Raw genomic sequence first — 20,424 nt, forward strand, 5'->3', positions numbered from 1 at the left:
ATCTAGGGCACGGCAGGTGGCTATTTTCATAAACTGGAGCACCCCCACAGGACTACATAGCAGGCTCCGGAATCAGGAGCCTTCACAGCTCAGAGCACAAAGCTGTGCCATGTGAAATTCTCATTTTACAAGGCTGCAGCAGCAGGAAAGGCTGTGAGGCAGCTGCTGGAGACAGCTCCAGTCACCTCTCTGCCTGCTGTTAACTCAATGGCTGGCTTCGTTATTAACTCTGGCATGCTTTCTTCCTCTTCGTTGTGCACAAGGGGCTATTAATTCATGCTAATACAAGGATTCCAAGGATACATGGAATCAATGCAACAGAGCCCCACTTGCCCAATTCAGCTTCCACACCCTCAGGCTTGAGTCTTATCACCAGGAAAAGAAGGTGTCTCTCGAGAGCTTACGGCATATCAGCAAAGGTTTAGATTTGTATCCATGCTGCAACTGTAAAAACGAAAACGAGTCAAGGCAACCAGCTGCTGAGCTGGCCCAAGATGACGCAGGAACCAACATTTCAATGCCAATTTGATTCTAAAGCTCCCCTAGTTGTTTCCTTTGGCTATTGAGGTGACTGCCATCTTAGATGACAACTCAGAATTTGAATTGGAGATCACTCTCGCAGTGGCAAACAAGCATCCATCTCATTCCCATTGTTTTTGCTGTCCCTTCCAAATATTCACCACAACATGCTGTTGCTGATTTGTGTTTAATGCAGCTTTGTGGCTGTTTTGTTTATTGGTTTATTTAGAATATTTCTAGAATGTTCAACATGAAAAGATATCTAAGAGGTGTACAGCATGCAATAAAAACATGGAACAAGGTATAAAGCCATTAAGCAAACAATATAAACAAAAACAGTAAAATACTGTGGCAGAGCTATTTATTAATTGAATTTGTATACTGTCCTTCATCCAAAGATCAGAGGGTGGTTCACAACAGAAAAGTACAAAATGAGAACAGAAAATGGGAACATGCTAGAAAGATACAAATTTTAAAGGTCTAATCTTAGAGGTCAGGAAAAATCTGGGCACAGAAATATGTATTTTTAGAATTCCTCTCTAAACATATAACTGATATGAATTGGTGTATATATTTATATTAAGTTCAATATTGCATATTTTATGTTGTATGCCAGCCTGTGCTCCTGCCTTGAAGGACTATGTAATAAAACCTTCCATTTCCTCAGTGAACCATATGACACTGATGTACATTTGATGCATGTGGATGCTGTAGCAGAGTGGCAGGCCAGGCCTACCATTAGGCAGAGTGAGACAGTTGCCTCAGGCAGCAGATGGTGGGAGATGGGGAGTGGCAGTGAGCTGCTGGAGGGCAGAGCTGAAAAGTTGGTAGATCAAGACACTCAATCTCAGGAAACCCATGTTGGGTAAAAAAAGATTCCTGCAAGGAAGGGGGTTGGACTAAATGAACCTTGTGGTCCCTTCCAACTCTTTGATTCTATAATTCTATGCCGTGTAGCTTTGCACCAGTACACTAGTCTGTTTCTTTCAGTTTTGGTTGGCTTCTTAACATGACATGGAACTGGAGGCAACCTCTTATTCTTCACTTCAGGCAGCAAAATATATTGAGACTACCCTATGTAGAGGGATCACAGTTGCTGGTGTTTCCCTGCAGCACGTACCCTTACAGGAGAAAAAATATATCTATTTCCCTGCCTCAAAACATGTGAAGTGGCTCTCACAAGCTGAGGCGAAAGGTCTAGAACCTCTGGAAAAACAGGGGCACTTGACTTACACTTTTTGTGATCCAAGCTACAGTAAAACAGTCATTTTGTTTTACACTCCCTTCCACATGCATAGACAATGGAAACACGAAAACAAAGGAAACTCTCTGAAAATAAGCAGCATCCACCTTAGACAAATTAAACAGAAATAATGACTTTCCATGGCATTGTATCACCCCTGGAATGCATTGCCCCAGGAATCCAACGAGACCTGAATTGGCCCAATAGGATTTTAAAGGCTTGGGTAAACTTTATGAGCATTAATAACATTTGCAGCTATGCAAGCTTATAAAACGTTACAGGGCTAATCAAACTTCATGCTTCAGTGTGTAAGTTGATCACCTAGAGAGGGATTTCCTCTTTGCACACCTGGCCAGAAACACTGTGGGGTTTTATTGTTGTAAAGGTTACTACAATTCATTTCTTTTCCTTCCTCTGAATCACCGGCGGGCGTGACTGGGCACTTTTAGTGCCCATGAGACTCCGGCCATTTCCCTCTTTAGGAGAAAGGGTCATGTCCACAGACAGGAAGCAGGTATAGGTGGAGAATGGCGTATTTGGGTGCATCCTGAATGCCATGAAGATTCTCTGTTGGAAGCCAAGCGAGCAGAACATATTACAACAATGGGTTTAACTACCAGTTAAACTAATGGTCTACTTGTTCCCAGACTGAATTTAAAGTACTGTTTTTCACATTTCAAGTCATAAATGTTTTGAAACTTGGCTATCTGTAGGACTCCCTGCAGGGGTGCTGTGCAGTGTTTCATCGCTTAAAGTGAAACAGGAAGTGCTGTTTTGCTCTACTGCTGTCACTGGTCTTGCCACCACCTTCCTGCTCCTGCCACCAATGCCTGTTCTGCCATCACCACACACCCTGTCCCATCCGCTACTGGTGGAGAAGTGGCACTGCCATTAGCATTGATTTTGGGCAAGATCTTGCACAAAATGGCTGAGATCTTGCCCAATATCAGCATTGATGGTGGCAGTGCTTCTCTGGTGCTGATGGAGGTGGTGGTGCAGGCAGGTTACCCACAGGTGTGCCACCTAGGGGTCTTCTGCTGCTTGAAGCAGCAGCCTCACCTGCCTCATCTCTGAATGGCTGCACCTGTAAAATCTGTTGATGCATTAAGATCATTATCTTATACCTGGCTTTCTGACCCATCACTGAAAAATGTCAGACTGAGAGGTCTTGGTAGTTCTGGATTTATGAAATGCACTCCATAAGGAAATCCATGTGGCCCTGTCCTTTTTTTAAAAAAAAACAACAACATTGAAAACATTGCAGTTTCAATCTGCATTTTATTTATTGCTCTGCTATGGATTCATTTGAAAGAGCCATCACTTCAGCTGTCAGAGGGAGGAACTGTCCTGGCCTCAGTATTATCATGAGCTCTGCTCCTGGATCTGTTCTGAGAGAAGAGTATTTTCGGGGATGAACTGCTCTTTATCAAGACAGGCAGAACTGCTAGTGACATCAGCTGTGCCTTTAGGAACTGCCACTTTAAGTGGTACCCTTGTGTAACATTCGCATACATGGCAAACTAGACATGTAATTAAATGTATGATTGCATCTTGCATTCATGAGTTCCTTTAAAGCATAGACATACATAATGGCAGAAGAAGTAAGAAGACATAGCCATGAATGTAGCCCTAAAAGGTGGCACCCCTCAGTTGCTTGTTTGTTTAGGATGTTTGTCCCACACTGCTTCCACAATAGCTTTGTGAGGTAGGTTTCCTCATTCCTAGTATTGAGATTTGATTCTGGGAGTAGTGACTTGTTCAAGAGCACCAGTGAGCTTAGTATGACCTTGCAGATAAAGGTATCCACACATTTTTTGCCCCCCTGTCTCCCTGCAGGTCAGGGATGAGGGAGGTTTGGCCCTCCAGATGTTGTTGGATTCCTACTCACACCAGCCCCTGCCGGCATGATCAATGGAGAAGGGTTGTAGCTCAGGTCAAAGGACCACAGATTAGTGGTAGCCTATCTGCTTTGCATACAGAAGACTTCAGATTCAATCTCAAAGCAGGGCTTGGAACGACCACTGCCTGAAACCCTGGAGAGTGATTGTATATGCAGTACTGAGCTAGATAGAGCACTGGTATGACACTGTATCAGGAAGTATCCTATGTTTTTATATAAGAACAGTTGTAGGCCAACAACCTCTGGAGGGCCACAGGTAACCCCCATCCCTGCTGAGGTTTATCAATCACTCTGGCAAACTATATTCCCAGAAAGTGTTAGCATCCCAGGCAAGTAACTGAACAGCAAAATGCAAGGCTGACCTAGTAGGGATTTGATCACAGATCTTGAGGTACTATGAATCTAACACCTGATCGATTGGACCACATTGGTTCAGTCTGCTCTCCCAAGATACTGCACAAACTTCCATACAAGACGGATCCATTTTTCAGAAGCTCAGGAGATTCAGGGAAACTTTGCAAAGTGACTTGCTCATAAGCAAATGAAACAGATTTGGAAAGAAAGAAGTGGGGTTGGGGACAGCACTAGAATGACCCGATTTTCCTCCAAAAGAATTACATGCTAGAAAATAGAACCATTCCTTCTTGGAAAATATTCCATAATTATGCATCGTAAAAATAATTAGGTTATGGTGAATTAGTACAAATGTTTACAACAAAATTGCCATGCAAAACATTATGGGTAATAATATGCTAATTGCTGCAGAAGCAAAAGCTGATTATGTTAACAGCAATATCAAAAATTGCCAACTCGGCGCTTCTAACCAAGGCTCAGTACTTTCTACAGCATCTGGGAGGCAAACAAAGCAGGCAGCCAACAGGCTGACCCAGGTGGCACCTTGGCAAAGCACCTCCGTGCCTTGAAAATGCATGCAGACTACCAAACAAAATCTCAGCACCACTAGGAGGCTTCTGACATCTGCCCAAATACTTTAAAAGACACAGAAAACACTGTAGGGTGCAGTGCCTTCATACACTTCCAGCCGTGTATAACACTATATTTCTGGATGGTAGAAACTGTATTTCTAAAGCTTTGCTGCTTGTGAAGGAGGGAATATTGTGGCTACGGCTGTGGCTGCACACATTATTATCCCTTACCTAAAAAATGCCAAGTAGCTGAAAGGCTAAGGCAGGGGTGAAACACCTGTGGTCCCTCTAGGTGTTGATAGCCTGAAGCAGCATCCCTGACATTGGCCATGCTGGCTGGGACTAATGGACGTTGGAGCCCAAATATCATAGTGAAGGCCACAGGTTCTCCACCACTGGCCTAGGGAAAGCTACCTACAATGAAAGGGGAGACATTTCACTCTCTGGAAGAAGCAAATGAGCTATAGCATCTCCATCTTTTGAGGCTTCACCAGCTGGGACTGGGCCCCAGGTGAGGCAACATGTTGACATCACTATCTATTTTATCAGCTGGACTGGGACCCTCGCTCTTATATTAAAGAACAAGACTTGCGTTTTTGAAAGCGTAGGAAAGGAGAGAGTTCTTATATTGCTGGTGTTTTTCATGGGTGCATTTAAAAATTATTCTGTTTATATACATTTAGTCGAGTATTTGCAGCCTCAGAATTGAGAGAGGGAACTGAACGGGCATATAACAATGTATTGTGACTGACAGCCTTATTTTTGGATAAGGGGGAGAAAAGCAACATGAAATGTTAAAGACTGGGCAGAATTTATTATATATAAAGCTTGTCCTCACTACTTTCTTCAAACCATCCCAAATTGAATGCTTGAACTTTACGTCTTTTAGAGATAAAGCTGGACACTGATTTTGAATTCATCTTAGAAGGAATTGATTTTAGAATGCATTTCAATTAATTGATTGTGATTTTATGTAAACTGTGTTACTTTTATTGTTGTTAGCCGCTCTGAGCCCGGCGTCGGCTGGGGAGGGCGGGATATAAATTTTATATATATATATATATATATATATATATATATATATATATATATATATATATATATGAAATTTTTATATGCTAGCTGGAGCCTATGGGGTAAAGAAGAGTATGATATAGTCATTGTATTACCCACTTTGAATATGGTCTCATAAAAATACAGGAGAAAAATATATTGTGTGCAGAAAGAAATAAGCACTCCCATTTATCTACCGGTGCTGTTCCACCCCAGTCCTGCCCAGGTAAGCAGTAGCAACATCAGCTTTGGGAGGGGGCTTCATCGATCCATCCCACCAAACATCTTCATGGTGTGAAGAAGTGGACATTTCTACAGGTGAAGCTTGCATGAGCCCTAGCCAGGAATGGGGGGAGGGATGGAAAGAGAGATGTGGAGCAGCAACAGCTTTCTGTATCTCACAACATCTAATTCTACTATTAAAATGCCCATAATTTAAGTCATTTAATGAAAAAGCTTAAAATATTAGTCCCACCATTAACAGTCTTTGCTGTGGCATACATATAAGGATTTAGCAAAGGAAAAGGAAAATATAATTCAGATTTTAGAATTTTCCCGAGGAGACAAGAAAGTAAATCAATTATGATCTCATTATGTGCCATTTTCTGTTTGAGGGGAAGAGGGGATGGAGTATTGCTAGAATAGAGATGGCACAAAAAAATTAACCAGGTATGAACTGATTATGCAAGCTGAAATTATTACATTCAACGGCTGGAATGGATGACTTTGCTTCACACATACCTTTATCATATCACACACAGATCAGGGCTAAGTCCCTTTGCCCTCTCCTCCCACATCCCCCATTCTTTTAGGTGATTTATCAGAGCTCCTGTGTTGTGAAGTGCATACTAACAGACAATAGCTATGGCTGCATTTGCAAGTCATGCTGACGCAAATCATGTCTACATGTAATACAAATGTAAGAGTGTCATCACACTGCAGTTTGTTTGGCCACATACAGGTGGACTACACCATGCTAGGGGGTGGTGCATGAGTGGCCCAGGCAAGCATCAGAGGCTCCTCTACTTGCCAGCCCTGGGAACCCTGCCCCCAGGATCCAGATCCCCAGGTTGGCTGATACTGCTAGCCACCCTCCTCCTCCTCTGGTCTGCTTGGGATCCACTCCTCCAACCATCACCGATCAGGATATGTCAGCCCAATAGGAGGAGCAGTACAGGAAGGAAGAAGGCAGCCAGAAGCTATTGACAGTTACCCTGGTAATCTGTTGCCACTGCCACCATTTGGGATGAAAAGTACGTAGGCCTGGATAAGGTGTGGCAGTCCCAGGTTAGCTGGCCACCACTTCTGGCCTACTTCTTGTGGTGCTCCTCCTGCTAGGTCAACTCTTTGGCTGCAGCACTGGTATGAGGTGGAAAGGGGAAGGTCTAATGAATCAGTTGGGGGAGTGGGTAGTAGGTGTGATCTAGGGGGTGAGGTGGTTGGCAAGGTGCTGGGGGTTGCTGAGGGCAAGATGTGGCTTGGTGTGTTTTCTGAACCCAGGATCCTGACTGGTTAAAATCAGTGGTTACATGGTTCACTGTTTTGAAGCCCGTCAGGAATCTGGCTGGGAATGGTTAGGTGGAATCTCTTATCCTGTTACCAATTCTTCTCAGTGTAAGATTAGATGTGAATAAGCATGGAAGTATCTGTGTATGGGAACAATGATTTCAGAAACCGGAAACCTCTGCACCCAATGCATAGAAACTAGTTCAGCACAGATGTGGAGGTAGGATTTAGAAATACACATTCTTATTAAACAATCCAAAGGCAATGCCCTGGAGGGATGTTTGTTGTCTTCCCTCATGTGTTTTGAATGCCTCCAGCATTCACCATCATCAGCATTTCAGATGCTCCAGGTTGAGATCCATAAATTAGGCCCCAGGCTTTCCTCACCCATAATGCAATTAAAGCACACAAGAAATTGGTAAGGAGCAGCATTTTAATAAGGAAACGTTGTAGACAGTTTCTGCACACCACTTTTGAATTCCCTGAACTGATCAATGCCATGATTTTTAACTAATAGTTTCCAGACAAGCAAATGTCTCTCCTCCCCCTGTCTCCCACTTGACACCAAGGATTTCTGCTTACAGAGGCAGCCTTTTGCCCTTGTTTAATGCTCTCATGCTTGCTGCCCAGGGTGGGATGGACACATCACCAAAAATAGGAAATGCATAATCAAAAAAAGAGGACAAAAGAGGTCATCGATTGAGTAAAATCTGCATATTCTAGTTTGTATGCATACATGCAAACTGATAAATAATGACTACAGTTTTAATAGAACTGCAATACATCTCACCATTGTGGAGAAGATTACAACCTGGTGAGCTGTGTGCCTGCTACTGCCCAGGTGGCTAATGGCCTGTGGGCAACTTATAGTTCTTTAATGTTAAACCAGACATGGACTGGACCACCCTTCAAATCGAGGACTCCTTCAAACAGAGGTGTCTCCTCTGACCAGCTCTTCAAGTAGGGCACGTGGCCACTCTCCTCATAGGTTCTGCTGCAGTCCTGGCTGCCCTTCTTTTTAATGAGGGCATAGGCTGAAGTGTTTGGGGCATTTTCATTCAGCCAAATGAGTACTAGGGGGAAGGATGCCATAGGGTTTTATAAAATGACACATGGTGTGTTGAAAGTGAATATAAGGTTTCCTTCCCCTCTTTTCTTTTTCATAACATAAACTAGGGGTCAACCAATGACATTAACGGGCAATAAGCTGAGGACAGACAAATAACGTTCTTATTCATACATGTACTTAATGTATGGAATTAATTCACCACTATGAGCCTGGTGATGGTTACCAGCTTTAAAAGGGAATTAGAGAAATCTATCTATCAAAGGCTATTAGCCATGATCACTAAGAAGAACCTGCCAGTGCAGACATAAAATGCCACTGGGTACCAGTTACAGGGGAAGGCTGTTGCCTTCATTTCCTTTTTGTAGGGATACTCGAAGTATTTGATTGGTCACAATAGTAAGCAGGATGACAGCCTGGATCAGTGGTCTGACCCTCCAGATGTTTTTTACTACAACTCGCAGGATCAAGGAAAGGCTGTGGCCTAGTAGCATGATTGGTATGCTAAAATTCTCAGGTTCAGTCCCCCACATCTTCAGCTAGGGCTTGGAGAAACCCCTGCCTGAAACTCTGGAGAACTGCTGCCAGCCAGTGTAGACAATACTAAATGAGATGGACCATGCCTCATTATAAAGCAGCTTCCAAGTTCATATATTCCCTGCCCATTGGCCATGCTGACTGAAGCTGAGCAGGGTTGGGTCTAACAACATCTTGAGGGCCGCAGGTTCCTCATCCCTGATCTCAATGAACCTTTGGTTTAGTTTAGGAGGCACCTTCTTAAGTACTTATGACTTTTTGTAAAATAAAAAAGAGGTGTTGTATACAGTATATTAAAAACATATTATGTAGAAAGATGTTTCAAGATTTGCAGCCACAGAAATGTCTGTGGCCCTGTGGAGCAGGAAGTGCTTGGCTTCTCCCTATGGTAGCAAAATGTCTAAGGCTACTCCTTGCTGGCTCATCAGGGAGGCTTTTCGGGGGTCAGAATGCTAAAAGTCTACAGCTCTGAATTCTTCTGAGGATGTAAAGAAGGAAAGCACAAATTAGGCTATGCCTGCAGCTGTGTCAGCCTTTTCTGATACCATTCCCCACGTAGCTTATAGCTACTATTGGCTAACAAATGAAAAACTGACAAATTACCACGTCTGGATGGCGTCCACTTGAGAGTGCTTAAAGAACTCAAATGGAAATGGCTGGTCTTCTAACAAAAATATGTAGCAATCCTAAGTGCGGCCTCTGTACCAGAGGACTGGAAAGTGGCCTTATGTAACATCAATTTTTTAAAAAGGGATCAGGGAGATCCTCTAAATTACAGTCCCTTTAGCTTAAGGACTGTACCAGAAGAGCTGTTGGAAAGCATTGTTAAAGAAAGAAATACAAAGCATATGGAAGAACAAGTCTTGCTGAAGCAAAACCAGCATGGCTTCTGCAAGGGTAATTTCTGCCTCACTCTCACTAACCTTTTGGAGTTAGATGATCCAGTTGACGGTTCGGGTCAATGAATGAATCTGGAGACTACACAAGCCTATTTGGTAGAATAGAAATGCTTTAGAAATGCTTACGTCTCTATGATGTAGTGATATGTTCTGCGTATGGCTTTTGCAGGCCGTTGATATCTTACAGCACAAGGAATCTTTCCTGCTCACAAATCTAGAATCATGTTGATCCATGATAATTAGGAATTATGCTCTCTAGGACAATTTTCACCAACCAGACTGGCTGAGAGGAGTTGTAGTCCAAAACATACAGAGGACACCAAGTTGGCAAAGGCTGGTCTCGGGTCTCTTCCAGATGTCAGTTTTCCCCAGCACAATGGATCCAGAGTGTTTACCAACCACAAACCACCCATTAAAGCAGAGTATGAAAAGAAATGCCTGTTTCTATCCTTGTGGCCTACCAAGCAGAATTGCCACAATGAATGGTTAGACGAGGACTCACTGGTCTCACACTTTAAATAGCAAAAGCAGCTTGAAACCAACAACAACAGAAAGTACCTAATTAAAGTGACACTTTTCGATTTCAAGGACTGTCTTCCTTCTTTTGTTGATCCTAGCAACAACTTTGAGAGGTACCCTAGAAATCTGATTATTGACAACCTACAAAGAAGGAAAACTGTAGCTGTGGGATTCTTGCCTGCCTGCCAGAGCACAGCAAGGATCAGTGAGAGGATTGAGCTGGCTTACAGGAAAAGAGAGGCTTGATTTGCATTGGGTGAATGAGACAGCAGCCAACTCCGGGAGGGAGAACTGGAAGTAGCAGCTGGCTTCAGTGCCTCCAGCCACAGGGAAGGAAGCTCATGGTAGGTAAGATAAGGAGGATGTTGGCAAGGAGGAGAAAGCTTCTCCTGGGTACTTCTGATCCTGTGTTAATCGAACATGCACACAAATTTCCCCTAACCCTTAACCCCACTGCAAGGGTGGTACTACTTTTCTTTAAACTGAAGAATGGGGTGGTAGTTGTTTTTTTAAAAAACCCAACAACAACGTCATCCCTTGGGGTCAAGACTGCTGTTAAATGGGGAGAATATGTAGCAGTTGTTTAAAGGCCACCAGTCATACTTCCCTAATGGTCTTGGTTTTTCAATAACTCAAAAAACATTATTAAGAAATCATGCCTGTCCGGCATCTACAGTGCCTTCAGAACCACCCAGGAACCATCACATTCCTCTTATGCCACTTCTTCCTCTCACTCCACTATCTTGTACACCAGGTGTAGCTCACTCCTGACCTCCTAATATGGCCTCCCTGTCAAGCCATTTTTCATGTCATGTCACTGGCCTTGCTCCACCCCCCTGAATGGTTTTGCCTGGCTGGAATGTGTCCTTTAGCTCTAATAATGCATATCCCTTGCTTACCAGGATGGAGGACAGAGGGGCTGGTGGGCTGGTGTAGCGATTCTCCTATGGTGCAAAGATAGAATTTATATTCAGTGCTCTTTAGCATCTGTCTCTGCCCACTACTGCCATGTGACCCCTAAAGGTTGTGGGGACAGAAATGTTGCCCTCAGGCTGACAACGTTTCCTGATCCCTGATCTGCAACCACACCTACCCATTCTCACCTCTCCCTCTGGCTCCCCCATTCCCCAGCTTCTTTTATCTTCACCCTGAAGTCACTGAGTCCCCAGCGGGCAGGATTCACAACCCTATTCCACGCTTTTAATCTTTCAGTGAAATCAGGGTTTACAGTTTGGGGAAAGCTGAGCCTTTACTGAAAAGTGTGACATACTTCCAGTGAGATCATGTTAAAAATCACTCTCTCTGTGCTCTTACTGGTGCCCCCCCACACCTATGGGAGGCCCACTTCTTGAGCTGGTAAAACACACACACAACCCACTCCACTAGGGCCTGGCATCTCACAGTTGCTAAGGAAACTCCATATGTTTCTCATCCTCACCTTCCACTCCTAATGGGGCTCATACGTACATAAATATGTATGAGTTTGCAGCATAATGGAAGCTGCCATAGCAGTCTTAGAGAGGGAAGATAATTAGAGACAAAGGAAACAAGGAGGGGGGAAGAGGCCTGCACATGTTCAAACCCCCATAATCAAGAGTATTCCTCCCTAAACCCTCATGATATTGCTTCCACTGCATCTTCCATCCGATGTAAGAACACATTTTCTAGCCAGAAAACTACGGCAGGCACTCTGCTACGAACCCATGTGATTCAAGCATTAGGGATTATCAAAGGAAGATGCTGATAGTTATACATCCTGGGTCAGAACATTTGTGGATGCAAAGCTGTCTTCTCCAGAGCAACCTTACCAACCCTGTAAATCTGCAAGGGGAAGGCCTAAAGGACATGAAATATATTGGTGTCCTTTAATATATATAAAAAGCAAGAAGGCTGCCTCTATGACTTAAGTCTGAATGTAAAACACTTTCCCTGCACACGTGATTTAAAAACAAAATACGGAAGGAAAAGAGAGAGAATAAGAATTCCCATGGCGCTAAGTTCTGCAAGCTACAACTGCATTCCCCCACCCCTTTTCTATCTTTGAACTGTTTCTCCGTCAGAATTCAGATTGTTATTTAAGAATCCATCCTCCCTAGAGTCTGTCCTCAGGGGAATGGGGAGCCCAACACATCCCTCCGAGAAGCAAGAGCAGAGTCCTCGTTGGCGATGCAAGTCAGCAGTAAGAGAAGCAGCCTGAGGGTGAAAATGGAATATTTGGTTAGCATTCTGACAAGTCATGAATCAAAAGTGAGTGAAATTGCTCTAGGGCCTCTTGGCCTGTCAGTTGACAGCACCCATTTGGCAAACCTGCAGTGCTGTAATTCGGTGCACCGCTGGCTCTGGGTACACAAGCACAAAGTGTGATGTGCAAATTGATGGATATTTAATCGACAGCGTGTACTGACTGCTAGCCACAGATTAAGGCCGGGCTGTTTTCTTTCCTAGCCAGAGCAGACAGCGGGTTTACTCAGGCATTCTTGATGGATTTTTCCCAGTTGTTATGCTAGTTGAGTCCCTCTCCCTTCCAGAAGGCACCAGCCGCCTTTCCTTCCTCAGCCCCTAATTGATTCCCCCTCCCCCCAATAGGCTGGTTCTTATTAAAGGAGCAGCAGCAGTAAAAAAAAAATTACACGGCTGAAAATCCGGAATCAGTTTCCTCCCCACACAGAATTCTACTCCGATGTTGATACTTGAAGCGGGATACCACCTTGCAGGGGACGAATGTTCACTTGCTCAAATTAACCCCCCAAAAGGGAAAGGGGAATTCATTGTAGATCATAATATCCAGGAAGTGGCCTCGTGCCCCTGGATAACTTTCAAAATGTCACTTTTTAAAAAAAGGGATACTGGAATGGGACACACATTCTCCCTTGGTACCACCCCCTTACCCCCACTCGGATGATTGGTCTACAGCTGATAACTCACTTGTCCTCCTGTTTCATGTTGTCACCAGCACTGCCAGCAGCATCAGCTGACAATGAGGCGGTCGGGCGGAGCTTCTCGGCACCATACTTCTGAGAAGCCCAGAATGAACATTTCGAGTCAAAATGGAAGCTGGCCAGCATGTGCAAGTCTACACTTTTTTAAGACCCCCCCCCCATCTAGCTCCTAGCTGCTCCTAGCTGCTCCTAGCCACAATTGGTCAAGTTACGGAGTGGAGCCAATATATATATATATCCTTTTCTTCAATCCATCTCCCGTGTAGCAGCAGTGGGCTTTACGCTTTCCAGACAGGCCTCTACCATTATACGCATGCATGTTTGAGTGAGGTCCCTTCTGAGCGGCCCTAGTCCCTAGTCATAGGAATGGGGATATTCTGTTGCTGGTGCAGGACTGATTGGGAATAATAATACAGAACAAAGAATAATGTCTGGAATTTTTATCCTCTGAAAAGCCCATTAAAGGCTATGGAAGACTGGCGTATTGCTGACAGGAATGGAAGATGCTTATCTTTTTAAATGCAAAGCTCCAGCGTTAGGGTAGCACATTAGGTTTGCCCCATGGTTAGTGTGGCTGCTCTATGATAACATGAATTTGTGTGAAACTGCCGCCACTGATCCATTGTCATGGATCACTGACTTTCCCCCTCACAATGGCAAGATGGAAGGTGAGCAAAAATCTATTATTTGAGCATAAGATGAGCCCTGATGGAACATACCAAGAGCTTATGTAGACCAGTACCTTGTTTTCACAGCAGCCAACCAGATGCCTTTGGGAAGCCCATACACAGGACAAGAGCACAATATCACTCTCTGCACTTGTGTTCTCCTGTAATTGGTATTCAGGGGCACATCTCCTTCAACACTGGAGATATTAGTAGTCATTGACAGCCTCTTACACTCCATGCAGAATTAACAGGGGATAGAAGTTGCTCTTCCATCCCTGCATGTAAGATCCAAATGGGATTCTTCACATTTTCTCCTGCACAGAAACAGTAGGTGCAAGGCGTGTGTGTGTGTGTGTGTGTGTGTGTGTGTGTGTGTATCCCCCTTATATTCTCCCTGCCTTTCCACCATGTCCAAAGACAGTTATTATTAAGTTATGCTGCTCCTGAAAAAAAGGAGAGAATCATCCACCAGAAACACAAACTGGAATTTGGCAAAACATAATAGGCTGACCTGTGCTGAGGAGGGGTAGGGGGTAGGTTGGGATGGTGGGCGGTCTCTTTGTAATTGTGTTTATACACTGAAAATCAATAGAACTTGTTTTTTGTTGTTTTTTAAGGAGATAATCTCTCTGAGTTAATAGACATAAAAGCACTTTTACTGTATTCCTTACTGCAGCTAGTATAGCTCCAGTTGTGACCAGAGAAACAGAAGTAATCTGATCTGGGTTACGGTTTCCATGCCTCCAAGAAAGTGGTTGTCTGTGAAGTTTCTTAGAAAAAGCCATGATTTCCAGAGACATTATCTCATAAGTTTCCATTCTTGAAACCAGAATCTTCCAGTTTTCCTTGGGTTGTGACAAATGGCTACATTCCAATAATGATTGATAATGCTGTTTAGTTTGAATGCCTGTGTAGATCAATATCCTTGATTTTAGATCCAACCCACTTTCCAAATGTGTTATCTTTTTTCTTTTCTCTTTACAACACTCATCTGAACTAGCTTGCTCCTTGGTCAGTCCCAACCCTTTTAAACAGTGGAATCATCTTCTAAGTAAATTCTTGACTGCATGGCTTTGCCATTTACCTCAGCGATGGAGCTTATCTTGCCATTGACTCAAACTACACAGGCAGGGTGGATCCACACTATACATTTAAAGCACATTCAACACACATTTAAAGAACATGACTCCCCACCCCCGGCAACCCTGGGAATTGTAGTTTCCCACTCACAGAGCTGCCATTTCTAGCACCCTTAACAAATGACAGCTCCCATGAATATTTGTGGAAGCCATATTTGAATGTGTTGAATGTGATATAAAAGTACTGTGTGGCTATGCTGTCTGCCTCCAAAAGAAGGCCCATTTCAGCTTGTCTCAAATTCCAGTAAATATTGGGCATCAACCCTGTCCCATCTCTCTTTTGGAAGAATGCAAATCAGATGACCAAAGGTACTCTGCAAGGGACTAATATTTTCTGCAAAGTATTCCTCACATGCTCTGAAACTCAAAACTTTACTCAACCACATAAAACGTAACTTGTTTAGGTTGACTGACTTTTTGTTTTTTATCTGAAAACCTCTGTGTTATTTTGTCTCTTCCCTTACCTTTTCCCCCAAATAAATTTTCTTATAAACATTGACAGCTGGCTGTTATCGGTTTAAAGAAGCATTTCTCTGGAATTTCTCACTGAACTCTCCCTCATGTGCTAGATGGTATGGTTGTTAAGCTTGTGATCTAAGCATCTTTTTTCAAGGTTCTGTTACATTTTGTGTCCTTTGGGCTTTTGGAAAGTACATCTAAAGCTCCTTTTCATTATGTCTAGAACTAGGCTAGAGGGAGGGGTCAGCAGGGCTTGGAATCACAGAGAGCCAGAGAGAGTCTGGCATGTCAGTCTGGTGGTTTTTTAAGGCTAGATTCAGCCTGCCATACCTATCATAATGCTTTTTTGAGGGGAATCAATTACCTCCCCACAAAAAGGGAATCCACTCCATACTCTCTCGCAGGAGCACAGCAAGGCTCACAGAGACCATGCTTTCCCCCACAGCCTTTTCCACATGAAAAAAAGATTAAGGGGGTGGATAGGGATGGCCATATTGGAGGCATTGTCACCTATAAGATGGATTTCCTGGGCTCTGATGACATTAATGCATTAGGCTGCAGCCTTTTGGAGTTGTGTCTGCTACAATGTGTATGATTGGTCCCCAGTGCCCATTAATCTTGTGTACCATAATTTCTCAGTGCTCAAATTGATTAAAGGGTTTTCAGCAGAAGGGACACAGGAATGCTGGAACTGTTTGCTGTAAGTGTTTACTGTGACACCACCAAAACAGGTCTGGTCTCCATATCACACAAGCAGGACTGTGGGTTATTTTATGTGATATTGTGGGGGGGGGGGGGCGGAACCACTACCCCTTTTACTTTTGGAAACATGAGGGAAATGGTACATGAAGATTCAACAGCTGTTCAGTTTAGAAGTAAATCTGCTCTCAGCTTGCATGATTCCAGCAGGTAAATTCAAAAGTACTGGGATAGTGACAAATAAGCAGGTGGTTCATTTTGATTTTGTTTTCTTACAGAAAATGATGTGAATTTAAATGCCTTAGGCAGCTTGCTTTAGGTTTTTCAAGGTTTTTTTGATATTGGGGCTTTCCATGTTTCTCTAGTCCAGGGGTAGGCAACAGGGTGCCCTCCCCACCAAGCTTCCTGGCCTGCAACTTTACCCCTGACCATTGGTCATGTCGGCTGGGACTGAGGGGAGCTAGTCCTACAACACTTGGAAGACCCACCTCCACATTCCAACCAATACTGGATCAGAATGAGACCTACCCCACCCCCCAAAAAAGAGGGCACATTTACTACATGATTGCTTCTCTCATGACCCCTCTCCCTCAAGAACTAGCAGGCACTGGGACTGTCCTTCTGTTTCTCTAATTCACAATTCCTCATCCCATGTGCTATTTGCCCTTCAAACGTGCTGTTGCAGCAAATCTGGAGACAAGGAGCAGCTGGGGCTCTTCAGTGGGGAACCACTGAAGGACTAAAGGTCAATACCTCTCACCCCATGAGCTGCAATATTCCCAGTCTGGTTCCCACTCCCCCCACACACACACACACTCCATGACTGCTATCCTATATGCAAAGGGTAGCCACCCTGGCAACCTCCAGATGTTTTGGACACCAAATCCCATCACCCCTCCAGCCAACATGGTTAAGGGTCAGGGGTGATGGGATTTGTAGTCCAACAACAGTGTTGGCTGAACCTGCTATACACAAATAGCGAACAAATATTCTCCAAGTGTGGAGCCTTATGCAGTCAAAATGGTATTACTTAAACATGAGAGGGAGGCATCAGCAGATCCGGGGGAAGCCTGTGCTTTTCAGATGTACAAAAATTATTAAGAAAGAAGCCTCTAGCAGTGAAAGCAGCCTAGTGAAAGCTGAGCATGATCAATAGTCATGGAATACTTGTAGACCGATGCAGGAGGGGGGTGAGGCAGAAAAAGAAGCAGAAGAGGGAAATGGCATGGCTGACTGGCTGGGATCCTGAACAGGATCACTCTATCCTGCACCATTTATGGTGTGGGTACCATGCCTTGGTGCTTTTTTAAGAAAGGGAAAGCCCAGGGGAGAAAATTACATACTATGCTTATCATCTATTCAGGGCCTTTGACATTAGCAGAAAAAAGAACTACCTAAATCTATTCCTTTGACCTCATACCAAATTACTCAAACCCAGCTCAGCCCAGTAGGCTTTGAGAGTTGTCCAGTGGTCCTAAGGTAAGGCAGGTCTCTCCTCCTGGAAGCTTCTCTCCTTCTCCATCTCCCTTTCCTTCCTAGGCCTCCCACGGGCTTAGAAGTTTGCTGAATGAGGAGGGGAATTATATAGAGAGATAGATTTTAACAAAGCCACATTCCGAGACATTACCTCCAGGGCTATGAGCTGTGTGGCTAATGAATAGCTTTGCAGTGTTGAGGCTCAACAAACAGCTCAAAGCCTGGCCTCTTTGCATTGCAGCGTGGAAAGTTTTGTTTCCTGGCAGAGGCGTGCTGGTGTGTTGCCATCTGCTCTGCCCTGTTCATTATGCACCAAGTCACCATGGTCAGCTCCCAGCAGAAAGTTAAGACGGAGGTAAACTAGTATTTGAAAACAAAGGGGGGACTCTCTCCATCCTAATTAGCGGCAGGTTGAGAAGTGCAGCAGTGGGGGTCAAAGGTCACTTCCCAGAAGGCTTTGCTCAGGATTCCAAAACACCCACTTAATTCAAGCAGCTTAGCACACAGAGTCAGACTAGAGCAATTATGCTGCTTGAATTTCCCTAAGGATGGTTTTAACAATGCAACTCTTAGAAAAAGATTACTGCAGGAGCTCTTTTATTCTGCCACCTTAGAGCAGGAGGAGGTGGAATATAGGTTACTCCTTGCTCCAGAAGTGTTCCATTTCTGTGCCTCTGCATTAGGAGGCAGCATCAGAATTGTAAGGAAATTAATTAAGGCACATTTTAACTTTTTCCTCCTTAAAACGAATACCAGTAAGAGCCTCTGAATGTTCTAGGTTTATCCTTTTCTCTTTTTTTCATGCTCAGTGTCATCATCCCGATTCATTTTCTAGAGAGCTGGATTTTACCCAGGGATATGGGATCACTGGTCTCAGTCTAAATATTCAGTATGTTCTTTAGTCCAACATTCACAATGCCTTCCCCAAATTGAGGTCTAATTCTCTTAATCTGAGTTAACATTTCCTTCTTACACATCCAAGGGGAGTGAAGTCACCATTTCAAATCACAGCATTACATCACTGCTAAAACTTTGAGCATAACTATCTTCACTTTGTTCCAGGAGAACTCAACACCATTATAAGTAATTGGCTATCAACTTGGATTTGCAAATTCCCAGGCTGAAGTCTTAGCTTGACCCTCAAGCATCTGGCCTAGAGACCCGTGATTGCCTATATGGAATCTATATTGGCAGTTGCCTAGCAAATGGTGGAGTTTTTGGGGGGGAGGGGAGCACAAATGCTATTCTAGTTCCTAGTTATGTTCTTGTTCTAGCTCTTGTTCTGCTTGTCCATTGTTTGGGGACAGCTTTTGTGATGAAGAGTGTTCTAGATGATTCACATGGTTTTTAAGTTCTGTGATCATTATTAAAAAATAAGCTCCAGCAATTCTTCCTTGATTGTCACATGACGTAGCAAACACACATGGAAGTGTAGGGATAATGTATACTGCCTGTGCCCCATCTATGTGTGTGAGCTTGTTAGTCTGAAGAGGGCCTATGAGCACCCCAAATGTATAAATGTGGGTCTCTCTTCATGCAATTGTGATGCTTGCTTTGTCAGTGTTTGAAATGCACAGAAAGATACATGCATATAGTTGTGCAAGTGTGTAGGTTCTAGTGATGCAGATCCACCCTGCTGGGGGACAAGTCTCTTTAAAATACATAACTTCTCTCTTTCCTTCTAAGTGGGGAGACAGCATCTACCCCACCACTTGGGAAACCACAAACTGAGCAGCCGGCTGAGAGATGCTGTCTGGCAGAAAAGCTGAGCAGTTTCTGTGTATGTTCTTATTGTCCTGTGATTATTATTACTACTTTTAATGGTAGCTGACAACATTTTGCTTTTCTTCTGTCACATTTGCAATAAAGATGGGGGGAAATTTGTGCTAATCAGCACCTCAAATCATCCATCTTTCCAGAATGTGTTAAAGGTGCTTTCCTATGCAAATTGACCCATTGACTGTGCCAGGCAAATTGTTACTCACAAGCACTTGGGTGGAAAAGACCTCAGGTGTGTGGCCTTTATTCCTAACACCTGCACCTGTTAACAGATTTAACCTGCTATTTCTCCACTTGAAATGTTAGAGTATGTGTCCATTGTTTAGCTAGATCCGTAACATTTGTATCCTTTCTTAAAGTATTATTTTGCCTTTCGTTTATTAGACTTAGTCTAAAAAAACCCCTTAAATTTGGCTTTTCAGTTGCAGTGCATTCTGGGACAGGCTCGTGGAACCTCCTCCATACTTTGGCTAATTGATCTCACTTTCCACACATTTTTGTGAGGCAATTTTCCCCCAATATAGTTATTAGTATGCTATGTTTACTAGATTTACTATGTTTACTAATATCTTTATGCACACTCTGCTTTTTTATATGCATATGTGTGTACATTAATTAGTGGTCAAATTGCCTCACAAAATTCAGGTAAGTGCAGATTTTGAAAGATTACTGTGCTCCTGTTAGTTTATTATTTCAGAAAATGAATTATGTAAGTTCACCTTTAATTCCAAAGCTGAATCAAATTTCCCACCCATCCTTAGACAGCTATGGCAAGGGTGGAAGTGCTTGCCATGCTTCACATCTCTCTTCAGACCTTGCAGCAAACACAAGTAGGTCAGAGCAAGGCCTGCCATGAACCTACTTCCTCTCCTCCCAATGTATCCAAAGAAACACACTGAAAAAAGTTCATGGCACATCCTGACATCATTTCTGAAGGCCTGGTGTTATGGTATTGCATTATTTATTGAGGGCATCTGGTGGACAATCCCCCCCCCCCAAAAAAAAAATAATAAAAAATAATAGTGTGGTAAGACACTTACAGTGCAATCCTATTCTATTCAAAGTAAAGTCTGTTGAGTTCAATTGCTCACATTCCT

The 20,424-nt window shown here is 43.5% G+C and overlaps 1 long non-coding RNA gene across 1 annotated transcript; it reads right to left on the reverse strand.

The window, feature by feature from the left end:
• Positions 1-309: 309 nt before the first annotated feature.
• Positions 310-11,112, reverse strand: LOC310708090. The gene is made up of 3 exons (XR_014526843.1): positions 11,068-11,112; positions 1,753-1,802; positions 310-444 (listed from the first exon to the last, which is right to left on the reverse strand). It is a non-coding gene; the product is annotated as an uncharacterized lncRNA (long non-coding RNA).
• Between the last annotated feature and the right edge of the window lie 9,312 nt (positions 11,113-20,424).

This window comes from Podarcis liolepis (genome assembly GCF_965112155.1).
Source record: "Podarcis liolepis genome assembly, chromosome: 5".
NCBI classification, from domain to species: domain Eukaryota; kingdom Metazoa; phylum Chordata; class Lepidosauria; order Squamata; family Lacertidae; genus Podarcis; species Podarcis liolepis.